The sequence below is a fragment of the Ochotona curzoniae genome, unplaced genomic scaffold (genome assembly GCF_017591425.1).
Source record: "Ochotona curzoniae isolate NIBS_2020 unplaced genomic scaffold, NIBS_Ocur_1.0 contig_2723, whole genome shotgun sequence".
Classification (NCBI taxonomy): Eukaryota; Metazoa; Chordata; class Mammalia; order Lagomorpha; family Ochotonidae; genus Ochotona; species Ochotona curzoniae.
In genome coordinates this window covers 21,178,252-21,191,611 of record NW_024465573.1, presented here as the reverse complement: position 1 = coordinate 21,191,611, position 13,360 = coordinate 21,178,252, and positions in this window count along the sequence as shown.

Sequence of the window (13,360 nt, the reverse complement as noted above, 5' to 3'; positions counted from 1 at the left end):
CTCCACCTTTCAAACTAATAAATAAAATTTGGGGAAAAAACATTAAAGTGATGAAAGTAGATCAAAACTATGAAAAGATATTTGCAATAACCACAATAAAGAAATCTCTGGACCCAGTACTCTATTACAAATTTTTTCCATCATGAGTTTTCCAACAAAACTAAAAGGGGAATTAGCACAGTAGTCCAGTGGGTAAATTCTTGCCTTGTATCTTCCAGCACCCCATATTGCTGCCAGTTCATATCCCAGTTACTCCACTTCCCATTCAGTTCCCTGCTTGTGGCCTGAGAAAAGCAGTTGAGGACAACCCAATAACTTGGGAACCTGAACCCATGTGGAAGACCCAGAGGAAATTCTTGGCTCCTGGCTTCAGATTGACGCAACTCCAGCCATTGTGGTCACTTCTGGAGTGATTCACCAGATGGAAGATCTTTCTCTCTGTATATCTGACTTTGCAATTAAAATAAATAAATCTTAAAAAATAAAAATAAAAAGGGGAGTGGCACAGTAGCCCATTAGCTAAATGCTTTACTTGCATCAGCCAGCATCCCATATGGATGCTACTTCATATCCCAGCTGCTACATTGCCCATCCTGTTCCCTGCCTATGGCCTGGGAAAGCAGTAAAGGATGACCCAAAGCCTTGGGACCCTGCGCTCTGAGCTCTGCAGCTAGAGAGCCAGAGGTTTTTTGTTCCTGGCTTTGGATCAGCTTAGTCCTGGCCATTATAGCCACTTGGGGAATGAACCAGCAAATGGAAGAGCTTTCTGTCTCTCCTTCTCTCTGTAAATCTGACTTTCCAGTAAAATTAATAAACTATTTTTCCCATTTTATAAATAAAATAGAATGTACTCACTCTTGCTCTATTTATTCTGTTTTTTTTTTTTTATTTGCCACAAGGATATATTTCTAGAGCAATTTGTCACTTCCCTGACTTACAAGGTTACATGTGCAACCTTGTGATAGCCCCACATGATGTAAGCAGTTAAAAACTCTGCAAGCTGGAAAAACGGTCCTAGACGGGATATGTTCTCATCATTCCACATTGAGTCTCCACAGAAATATGGATTCCTCTTCAGTGCATTCAGCCCCTGAACAGCCCAGTGCACCAGTTTTAAAGCAGTCACCTGGAAATACTATAATATTTCTACTATACGTTAGTCCACTTGCAGGGGATGAATGGGGAAAGTTTCTACTCATTCAGGATATCAGTTTCTTAATTGGGGCCCTCATAGGTTCTTTGTTACAAACTGTACTGATATTCCTGAACTGTCACACTGCAATAATGATACTGCCTCATTCAATACCTCTAATTTGGACTTTTGGAAGCAGGATACTGAACTTCTTACTTGGCTTAAAAGGGGACTTGTCTCACTTCGGTCACAAATTATCTTACCTAACAGGCTTCTTGGACTTCAACAATGGCATCTTTGGAAATTGCCCACAGCCATGAGTTCTATCTGTAACTGGACAGGAGCAGCCTTGGTGTGGAAACTGCCAAATTACCCATTAAAATGTTATCATATATTGCAAGTTTGCATAGAACTCCCCTAAGTCATGGCTGTTGGTCATGTTTTGTAAAACCTTACCATTTAACAGTCTGACTGTTATAATTGTCACCTTTATGCATGTCTTAATATTTCTGTACCTATTGATTTCATTTCTAATACATTTTTCCTTTTCGAACAAAGACTTGGGGTCTTGCCGACAGTAAACCTTGCCAATCCTTGGGAGGAGGGTTGCATAGTGGAACTAATGCAACAAGTGTTATAGCATCTCCTGTGTCAGAGTAAATGACTTTTTGAATAGGTTAATTTAGGAATAACTGGATTTATTGCTATTACGGTGATGACCATGGTCTCCAGAGTGATACTTCATCCATCAATCTGGACGCATCAATCTGTGCAGCTATGGCAAAAAGACACACACACTATGGACTTGACACTCTTATACTGAGAAGCAAACAGAGTCAAAGTTGCAGAATGTTCAAACTGTTGTGCAGTGGTTGGGGGAACAAGTTCCAGATTTTCGAAGAAAACAATTGTCATTACAATGTGATTAAAATGTAACATATTATTTTCTCACCCCTGCCCAAAATCACCATAGCCAATGTACCTGAGAAATGTTGAGATTTCATCTTCAGGACCTCCAAGAAAGTCTCTCCCCAGATGCCCATCCCTTACAAGAAGAGATGTTTCAAAATTCACTAAACAACTTTCTTCCATAATAGGCCAAGGTTGGCTGAGAGCATTACAGCTGCCCTGTGGACCCTAAAGTCTGGTGGCAAAGTGTTACTCACAGCTCTCTTACAACTACTGTAGCTGTTCTTATTTGTCTCTGTTTCTGTTTATAGGATGTAAATGATACCAACGACTACTGACTGTTCAAAATAATAGCCAACTGAACACTGCACTGATGTTGTAATCATTAAAAAATGAAAAGGGGGAGATGTCAGAATGCATCCAACAAGACAAGCTGGGTTGACAGATGCAAACTGGGAACCTATTGAGAGGAATCTCCAGGAGGAAGAAGAGGCAAAGGGGGTCTCACCAGAGGGCATGCTGTCCCCAGTGCATCTTTAGACGTGTTTTTGTGCTTTCCTTCATAAAGGGCAAACATCTGTCCTCTCTCTTTTCAGCTAACCAAGGCCAGTCAGTACTCCTTATCAATTTCCATATTACTACTGCTTTAACCAAGGCACCTTGTTATCTTTCCTTGAACTCCCCGCTTACACACATGACCTAAGTCTGAGTTGTGTTTGAACTACTGTTTTGTTGAGTGTATAAAAATCGGAACCCTGGAAATAAATTTTTGTCAGTTTTGCTTGAGAGCATAGTCCCCCTGTTTTATTTTTGGTTGATCCCACCCCAGATTTGAACAAGGTATTTTCCAAAGGAAGAAATGTCAATGGCCAACAAATATATAAAAAAATGCTCAGGACCAGTACCCATCAAGGAAATGCAAATAAAAACCACAATGAGATTTTACCTCACCCCAGTTATAATGGTTATCATCCATTATATTATATAATGTATAATTGTTATACATAATAGGTATATGTATAAATGTATATTTATGTTTATTTATACATCAATGTGATTTACATTTTTAACAAACTGCCTTACAACCTCTTTTTAAGGACTAAAAAAGATGATAATTTTATTTCTGATCAATTTGAAGCATTGACAATCTACCAAGACAATGAGGACATGACAGGTCCATTATTCAGAGAAAAATTATTAAAGAAACAAAGAGTAGTTAGGTGAAAATGAAGCACCTAAGGCAAAGTCTTATGTCCTCCCAAACAAAAGTTAACCAAAAACTTGTCAGTACAGAACTACATATCCAACAGAAAAATAATCTCAACATTGATAACAAAATAGGTGGAAGAGGATGAAACCTAAGTATTCATCATTTGGAAATGTAGATTTATGGGATACATAGTTAAGGTGGTTCTTTAAGCAGAAAGAAAATGTTCCAAGTGACAGTATAGAAATGTAGTGACGGGAGGAGAGCGAAGATGGCCGACGTAGGAGGAAGGCTGTGAGGGAGCGTCCAGTGAGATAGTGATAGTACGCTACAGAAGCAGCAAAGAGGAACAGCAGGGAACCGCAGGGAGAGGTCCGTGAAGCTCCCTGGGACAGTGTGGAGCCAAAAAGAGCCACACAACTCAGAAGAACAACGAGAATGGAGCAGGGCAAAGGTAGAGAAACCGACATCCCACTCCAGACCTGCTGAGTCACTTTTGAAAACGGCCTGACGGGAGACGCGGCCAGCTCGGAGACAGGGAAATCGGAGGGATCGTCGCCGGCGGAGAGCAGCAGAGGCAGACTGCAACAGCCGGACGTTTGGTGAGCAAAGGGTTAACATAAGAGCCTCCGCATTCCTCACCACCTGCTGAGGTTCCAGCCTCTGAGAACGCGGGGGCAGGCAGCCTGAAACTGTCGGGTCTGTGCCTTGGGAACTAAGCACAGTGGTGTTGGTGGCTGAGGGGGCCCCGGGAAGGCGCCTCGGATGTTTCTGTGCTGAGGGGGCCGCCGGTGCGTCTCGGTGCGCAGAGGCTGCTGGCGAGGGTCTGGAGACCCCCACACCCTACCTGGTGGGTGCGCGAGAACACCAGAAGGACTCTGAACGCTGCCCCGAGCGGGCTGGGCGGTCCCGCCTGCAGCAGCTGCCTCCACAGCGCAGCTGTCAGGTGTCAGGAGGGCTCTGAGTTTTGGGAAGTGTAGCACTGTGTGTCCCTGACACGCAGGTACCACTCCCATAGTGTGAACTGCTCACTTCTCGCCTCCCACCCCGCAGTTCTGAGCGTGGGTGACCCACCAGGAGAGCTCTGAAAACTCCTGCACCACACTGACACGGTGCGAACCTGCCGTGAGATCATTATAACAGGGCGCCTGGGCCACTCCTCCGCTAAGGGCCTGTGTGGGGGAACCACACGGGAGCAGGGGCTCTGAACACCCACACACCACGAGTGGTGGATTCACTGCACAAGAGCCACGCCTGGAAAGTGCCTCACCCACAGTCCCATGTGTGGGAGACGCACCAGGTGGGCTCTGAAAAACCCTGCAGTCCCTGACACGGAGAACGCAGGGAGAAAGCACATAAAACCTTCTAAGCCCTGGGGATTCCCGCACAGGGGGTACACCCAGAGAGCGCCTCCATCCCTCCACGCCCTGGGGTGTCACACCTGTAGAAGAGGTGCCCAGAGTGTGCCTGGAATCCACTGGGCCCCCAAGGTGGTGCTCTACAGCCCCGGGCCCTGAGAACGCACCAACGGTGCCTTGAAAATTACCACACCCGGCAACACCACGCCTGCAGGCTCCAATCTCTACAGGAAAGCACCTGACAGCCCCTCAACACACGGGTCCATTTGCCTCACCAGAATACACCAACGCAATGGGAAAAACCACCAGAAAGAGTTGTGCTCCAGATGAAAGAGCCAGCACCCCACCAAACAAGGGCCAAAAGCCATTATCAATATCGGCAATGCGAGATGAAGACATGGAAGTGTTACCAGCAAAGGAATTGATGAAAATAATGCTAAAATTTCTCAGAGACGTGGACACAAAGCTGGAAGACCTCCAGAATCGCATAATCACCGAAATACAACAAATCAAAACCAAACTGGATGCCCAAGATAATAAAATTGAAAGCCTCATCAACAGAATAAATGCGGCAGAGGAAAGGATCTCTGAAACAGAAGACACACAAAATGAAGGTGCCCAGCGAATTAAACAGCTGGAGACAAACCTCAGCAAAACTAATAAAATGATGCAAGAGATGAAGGATTACCTTAGAAAATTGAATATTCGGATCATCGGCCTCCCCGAGGGAGTAGAAAGAGAATCTGGGATGCAAGCAGTGCTCGATGAAATTATACAGGAAAACTTCCAAAACACTTGGAACACGAATCCACCCCGCATACAGGATGGACAGAGAACTTCCAACAGACATGATCCAAAGAGATCTTCACCCAGACACACGGTGCTCAAGTTCTACTCCAATGAAGACAAAGAAGGAATCCTGAGACAAGTACAAAGTAGAGAAAAGATCACATACAGGGGAAAACCCATCAGAATCACTGCTGACTTCTCCGAAGAGACCCTACAAGCAAGGAGAGAATGGACAAAGATCTTCCAAGTCCTGAAACAAAACAACTGTCAACCAAAAATAATCTACCCAGCAAAGATCTCATTTGTATTTGAGAACGAAATCAGATACTTCAATAGCAAAGAAAAACTAGAAGAATATGTCTACACAAAACCAGCCCTGCAAAGTCTCCTTAGAAATGCGCTAGTCCCGGACAAAAAGGAGGCAAATTACAAACAAAGTTGGCAAATAAGAAGGTCTCCAAACTAAAGGCCGCACAAACAAGACAATTACATAGGCAACAACACACACACAACACAAACACATGGCAGGGCAAAATTGCAACCCCTCAATTTTAACTCTCAACACAAATGGTCTAAATTCACCAATCAAAAGACAGAGATTAATAGAATGGATCATCAAACAAGACCCAACCATCTGTTGCCTACAAGAAACGCATCTAACCAGAAAGGATGCAAAGAAACTGAAAGTGAAGGGATGGAAAAAGATATTCCACGCCAATAGACGAGAAAAAAAAGCTGGGGTAGCTATCCTAATTTCAGACGAGATAGATTTCATTCTAACTAACATCAAAAGAGACAGGGAAGGCCATTTTATACTGGTGAAAGGAATGATCCATCAAGAAGCAATCACCATCATTAATGTTTATGCACCGAATCTTAATGCACCTACTTACGTAAAGCAATTACTTACAGACTTAAGGGAAGACATAGACACCCGCACAATTCTTGTAGGCGATCTCAACACACCTCTAACAACAATGGACCGGTCTACGAAACAAAAACTCAACAAAGAAACAACAGAGCTCACACAAACAATAGAACAACTGGACTTAGTAGACATATATAGAACTTTTTATCCTAAGGCCACAGACTATACATTCTTCTCAGCGGTGCATGGCACCTTCTCCAGAATCGACCACATGATAGGACATAAAGCGAATCTAAACAACTTCCAAAACATTAGTATCATACCATGTACCCTCTCAGACCACCATGGGATGAAACTGGTAATCAACAACTCAAAACTCCCCAGGAAGTATAGGCACTCTTGGAAATTGAACAATATGCTATTAAACGAACAATGGGTCAGAGAAGAAATTAAAGATGAGATCAAAAAATTCATGGAAACCAATGCAAACTCTGATACAACATTCCAAAACTTGTGCGACACCGCCAAAGCAGTGCTACGAGGTAGATTCATCGCAATCGGAGCGCATGTCAAGGCCCAAGAAAGACGCCAAATACAGGAACTAACCTCACACCTCCAGGATCTGGAAAAACAGCAGCAGAAGAGTCCCACGCACAATAGGAAACAAGAAATCATCAAAACAAGGGAGGAGATAAACCAAATAGAAATCAAAAAAACTATACATAAAATCAACAAATCAAAAAGTTGGTTTTTTGAGAAAATAAACAAAATAGACACTCCACTGGCCCGATTGACCAAAAAAAAACAAGAGAAAGTGAGAATTAATAGCATTAAAGATGAAAAAGGCAACATAACAACAGACACTGCAATCATTAAGAAAATAATTAGAAATTACTACAAAGAACTGTACTCCCACAAATTTGAGGACCACCAAGAAATAGAAAAGTTCTTGGACTCCCACCACTTACCAAAACTCAGTCCGGAGGCAACTGCAGAATTAAATAAACCCATAACCGAGGTAGAGATTGAAACAGTCATCAAGGATCTCCCAACGAAAAAAAGCCCAGGCCCAGACGGCTTCACTACAGAATTCTACAAAACATTCCGAACAGAACTAACCCCAATCCTCTACAAGCTCTTCAAAACAATAGAGGAGGAAGCAACCCTCCCAAACTCATTCTATGAAGCCAACATCACCTTAATCCCAAAACCGGACAGAGAACCATCAGAGAAGGAAAACTACAGACCTATTTCTCTGATGAACATTGATGCTAAAATTCTCAACAAAATCCTAGCCAATAGAATTCAAAAAATCATCAGACAGATCATTCATCCGGATCAAGTAGGATTCATCCCTGGAATGCAGGGATGGTTCAACATTCGGAAATCCATAAATGTTATAAACCATATCCAAAAACTGCAAAACAAGAACCACATAATAGTTTCAATAGATGCAGAAAAAGCTTTCGACAAAATCCAACACCTCTTCATGCTAAAAACTCTAGCCAAAGTAGGCATAGATGGGAAAATCCACAACATAATCAAAGCAATTTATGAAAAACCCAACGCCAGTATCATACTGAATGGAGAAAAGCTAGAACCCTTCCCACTGAGATCTGGAACAAGACAAGGGTGCCCGCTATCACCACTGCTATTCAACATAGTCCTAGAGGTACTTGCAGAGGCCATATGACAAGAAAAAGAAATCAAAGGCATATGTATAGGTAACGAAGAAGTCAAGCTTTCACTATATGCAGATGACATAATCCTATACATAGAAAAACCAGGAGACTCAATACAGAAACTGCTAGAACTTATACGAGAGTTTGGCAGAGTGGCGGGGTACAAAATTAACGAACGAAAATCAACAGCCATAGTGTATGCAAATAACACCAAGATGGAAGAAGATCTAACCAACAGGATACCATTCAAAATAGCAGAGAGAAGTATGAAGTATTTGGGAATAAATCTAACCAAAAGCGTAGGAGACCTATTCGAAGAAAACTACAAACTATTTAAAAAGGAAATTGAACAAAACCTCAAAAGATGGAATAACATCCCGTGCTCCTGGATAGGCAAAATCAATATCATTAAAATGTCTATACTACCACAAGCAATATACATTTTCAACGCAATTCCAATCAAATTGCCCAAAACATTCTTCATGGAACTGGATACAATGATTCAAAAGTTCATCTGGAAACACAAAAAATCACGAATAGCTAGAACCATCCTGAAAAATAAGAAGTTAGCAGGGGGAATCACAATCCCGGACCTCTGGACATACTATAGAGCAGTGGTTATCAAAACAGCCTGGTACTGGCACAAAGACAGAAAGGAAGATCAATGGAATAGAATAGAAGCACCAGCGCCTATAAAACTGTACTACATAATACAATGTAAGCAACAATAAAAAAAAAAAAGAAAAGAAAAGAAATGTAGTGACGAATGAAAAAAGAAGTTAATTATAATTTCTAAGTGAATAAGAACTATGCAATATAGTAAAAACTGCATGTACTATTATTATTTCTAGAAGTAAAATATCTGACAATAGTAACAAAAAAAAGAGATACTTAAACACAGGTGTTACAGAGTTTGGTAAGAGCCATAAGAAATTAAGGTGACAAAATATATTAAATTTGATTAAGTCAAAGTTGTCTGTTGAAATTTCTGGAGTGTAGTAAAAGTAATTCATTTGTATAACTTAAGCAAACAGAAGAAAAATAGAATAAGTTAAAAGTTATTTATACAAAAGGAATCACAAAGGGAAAAATAATAGAAACAAGGTATAACACACAGAAACCAAACAAGGCAAAATTACAAAAACAGTAATATAATATAAATTACAAGAAATAGCAGATTTTACAGATAACTGCACTAAGCCTCAGCAAACATAGATTTTTTAATTATTTGAAAGCACTTGGAGAAAAAAATAAAATGGGAATTAATTGGAGAGGACTTAACCCTTGAACAAGGACAATCAACCTGGAGGGAGTGTTCCTCTAAGACCTTTCTCCCCGACAATATATCCTCGTATCTACTTGAGGTGCAAGGACATCTTGAGTTCAAACAGAAAACCACAGACTTTCTGGTGTAGAGGTGCCATATGACAGCATCCAAGGCAGTCTGAGCGGCTGGAAATCAAGCCAGGATAGCCCAGAAAGAGAAAAGCCCCAAATCTAAGTAGGGACTCTGAAGTCCTCCTTGACTGACCCTGACAGAGTGTGCAGAGCCCAGCAGAAACTGCACCTGGAAGCTGGAAACAACTCATTAGAGACTTCATTTCTTTGCAGGGCAAACAAATTTGTTGTTTGAGTCTAAGTGAAATGGGGCCCACTTTGTGATACAGTGGGTTAAAGAGTCACCTGCGGGAGGACTATGGCCGTGGTGCAACAAGCTAATCCTCCACCTGCAAGCTTGAGCATCCCATATGGGCACCTGTTCATTTCCAGCTGCTCCACTTCTGATCCAGCCCCCATTGATTTCCTGGGAAAGCACTAGAGGGTGGCTCAAGTCCTTAGGCCCCTGCACACATGCGAGAAGAACCCTGGTTCCTAGCTTGTGGGGATGTTCACTTCCAACCAGTGAGCTGTGGAGTGAAGAGGTGGATGGAAGCTTTCTCTTTCTCTCTGTCTCTCCTTCCCACTGTATAAAAAAATCTACCTTTTCCGAGCTGTAGCACCAAATGGCAAGAACTAGAAAAGGTGTGAGCCTGTTAGGCAAGGTCACTGTTCCTGACAGGACAAGAGATGGACGAAGTCAGTCTAGGTCAAAGACCCACCAATGTGGGCGAGATCTGCCATTGGGAGATCTAATAGAGGAGCTGGAGGAACTCTTGTCAGGACATATTCCATGCAGTTGAGCACAAGAACCATAGCTGATAGCAGCACAGATTAGGGCAGGATACAGTAACTGCCAGCACACATGAAGGTCAGGTCTGGGGGCAGGCCAAACTAGGCCAGCTCATATCACTCATTGGCAGATCTGAGAACCAGAATGGGAGTACAAGACATTTGGATCAGGCCACAATACCAGCCAGTTCACATTAGCGCCAGAACTGGGGGCAAGCTGAGCTGAGCTAGACTGCAGCACCCATCAGCATGAGCTGAAACTAGGAGCAGACTGGGCCAGGCCAGGTTACAGCACCCACCGGAAAATGGCAGACTGAGGTGCAATATCCCAGCACATAAGAGAACTAAGGCGGGAGGAGGAGAGGATACAAGCCTGGTAGGAGGACTGTGGGGGCTCCCCTGCTGGGTTACTGCTCCCACCAGTGAGCATGAGAACTGGGACCAGGGGCAGACCAAGCTGGACAGGGTTACAACACCCTTTGGCCTGCATGTGAACTAAATTTGGAGGAAAGCCAGGCTGGGCTAAGTGATTGTGCCACTGGTACAACCATGAGCCACAGTAAGTGTAGGCTGGTTGGGCTTTGCCACAGCATCCATTGGCAAGTGCTAGAGCTGGAGGCAAATCCTGTCAAGCCAGACCTCAGAACCACCTGGAGAGTGCAAATTCTGGGACTACAAGTAGGTCAAGTAGGGAAAAAGTCAGGAATTCTCTGATAGGCTGCAACTCCCATTAGTGAGCATGAGAACTAGGGCTGGAGGGGTTGGCTAGCTAGAGAGACAGCGATGTTGCAAAAGTGAAATGTAAAAATACAGATAACATGAAGTTATTATTGTTTAAGGTATTCAGAGGTAAAAGTAAAAACAACATGAGGTCATTATTGTTCAAGCTCACCACTGTTTTGAGGAAATAGGCCATAACTAGAACAGGAACAAGATTTAACTTGCTTTGCTCTTGCTTCTGCAAAATGCTTTTGCTAATAGAGTTAGTTAAGAAGGGCTCATAAAAAGAATATTAATCGTTAAAGAAGTAGACCCCTCTGCCAGGAATTTCTGTGGTTAACTCCCTCCTTGTAGCAGGAACTTTTGTAACTGACTTGGGTCTCATCAACCTAATAAATATCCAATATTCAGGAATGAGTTGTCTGGGAAATGAGTTCTGTATTGAAATCTGTGTAAGCTTTATGTGATCAGTATAGTACAAAAACCCTGCATATGGGGCCCAGCACGGTAGCCTAGTGGCCAAAGTCCTTGCCTTGCATGCATTAGGATCCTATATGGGCACCATTTCAAGTCCCAATGTCCCCACTTCCCATCCAGCTCCCTGTTTGTGGCCTGGGAAAGCAGCTGGGGACAGCCCAAAGCCTTGGGACCCTGTACTCAGGTGGGAGAACTGGAACAAGCTCCTGGCTTCTGGCTTCTGGCTTCAGATCAGCTGAGTTCTGGTAGTTACATCCACTTGGGGAGTGAACCAGCAAATGGAAGACCTTTCTCAACAAAAATAATAAATAAATATTTTAAAAGCCTGAATATGTGCTATTCTGGGCGCGCTGTGGTAAGGAGTGTTGACCTCAGTCAGTCGGGCTTGCCCTGCTTTTTCTAATAAAACTTTGTTGCAGCATCAACTGCTACACATTTCAGTTATATACTTGTTTGGGGATTGAGTAGTTAGAACATTTGGTGCATTGACTAAGAAGTTAAAGGGTTAAAGCAGAGGCCTTTGGACAACTATACTGCTCATCTGATTTGGAGGAAAAACAAGGATTGGCGAGTGCACTCTTCATGACTCAGAAGGATCTGCCAGACACACCCAAAAGTTCGGAATTGGGGCTTTGCCAGAGTGCCAAGGGACCCCATTCGGTTTGCTTTCATCTGGCAGGGATCCCATCTTTAAGCTGCAGCCATGGCCTATTGGCCTTCCCATATCTAGTCTACCTATGTTTTGTGTGTTTCTTGTGTTATCTATGTTGTTTTATTTTCCTTCAATATCATGAGTCAAGATCATTCCACTCCTATCCTGCTGGACCTGGTCAAATTACACTGCAGGAATTTCAAAGAGAAAGCCACTATATATGGAGTTTCTGTATTTAAAGGGAAGTTAACAACTTTCTGTTCTGTCGAGAGGCTGTCTTTTCAGGTTGACTGGTCCCTTGCTGGTTGAAAAACTATCTGCCTCCTCTCTCCCCTTGGTTCCTCAGCCCTGGTGTGTCTGAACACCCAAGTGGGAACAAGTCAGAGTCCAGGGAGACCCAGCCACCCAGCGTCCCCTGAAGTGGAGAGCTCTCCCTCGGTCCTGGAAAACCTCTAGAGGTAAGGGTGGATTTGGGCAGGGTTGATAACAGCACTACTTCCCAAATCCGAGCTGGTGGCAAAATGTTGCCCCACGCCCTCTGGTCTGTTTTATTCTGGTTCTGTTTATTGTTCTAGTGTCTATTTTGTATGTCTGTATTAATTGTCATCCTGTCCCTGCTATATTTTTGTTTGGTATTCACCTATCTGTCTTTATGTTAATCATCTTAAAATTACTCGGTTCTGCAGGTCCAGTGCCAATCTAACTGATAATAAGAGCTCTAAAATGTACTATTTGCAATAATACTTCTGTCCTCAGTGCTCCTTGAGACTGAATGGCAAATGATCTTGTAGTGTTTTTAGCTTTATGCCACTCTTTTCCAGCTAGGGTTGCTTTATAAAAATTTTAAAATTGTTAGCACATATTGATTTCTGTGTTTTCTGGACATGAGATGTTACTCAGTACACATTGGGCAAGTGTAAATGAGGCAAATTGTTCCTCTTAAATTCTATGAAAAAGAAGTTCAAGTTTGCTTTTAAAAATTGTTTCCATGAATTGGATATATACAAAAAATGATTGAAAACTACTTAAAGCAATTGTCCTTAAAATTTGATGTTTTTATGTCTAAAATGTCTCAATTTGGAGTTTTAAATGATTGTTTCATAATGTAAATCAAGGAAATTAGCAGATCAAAAATGGTTGCAAGCATGAAAATGTGTTCTTGGTGGAAAAGTTTGTGAAAGGTGATGTTTTTAAGGAAGAGCATTGCTTACAGAATATTTTTTGCTGCAGAAAAAAATGGCAATTATAAAATGGATAGAGAAAGCTAGGACAGCACACTTAGAGAGTGGGGAAGTCACAGAAAATTTGAAAAAAAAAATCTTGTAAGTTTTATGTGTAAGTGACTAAATTTTAAGAAACTGTTGCAGTATCATTTAAATTTTTAACAATATCTAATG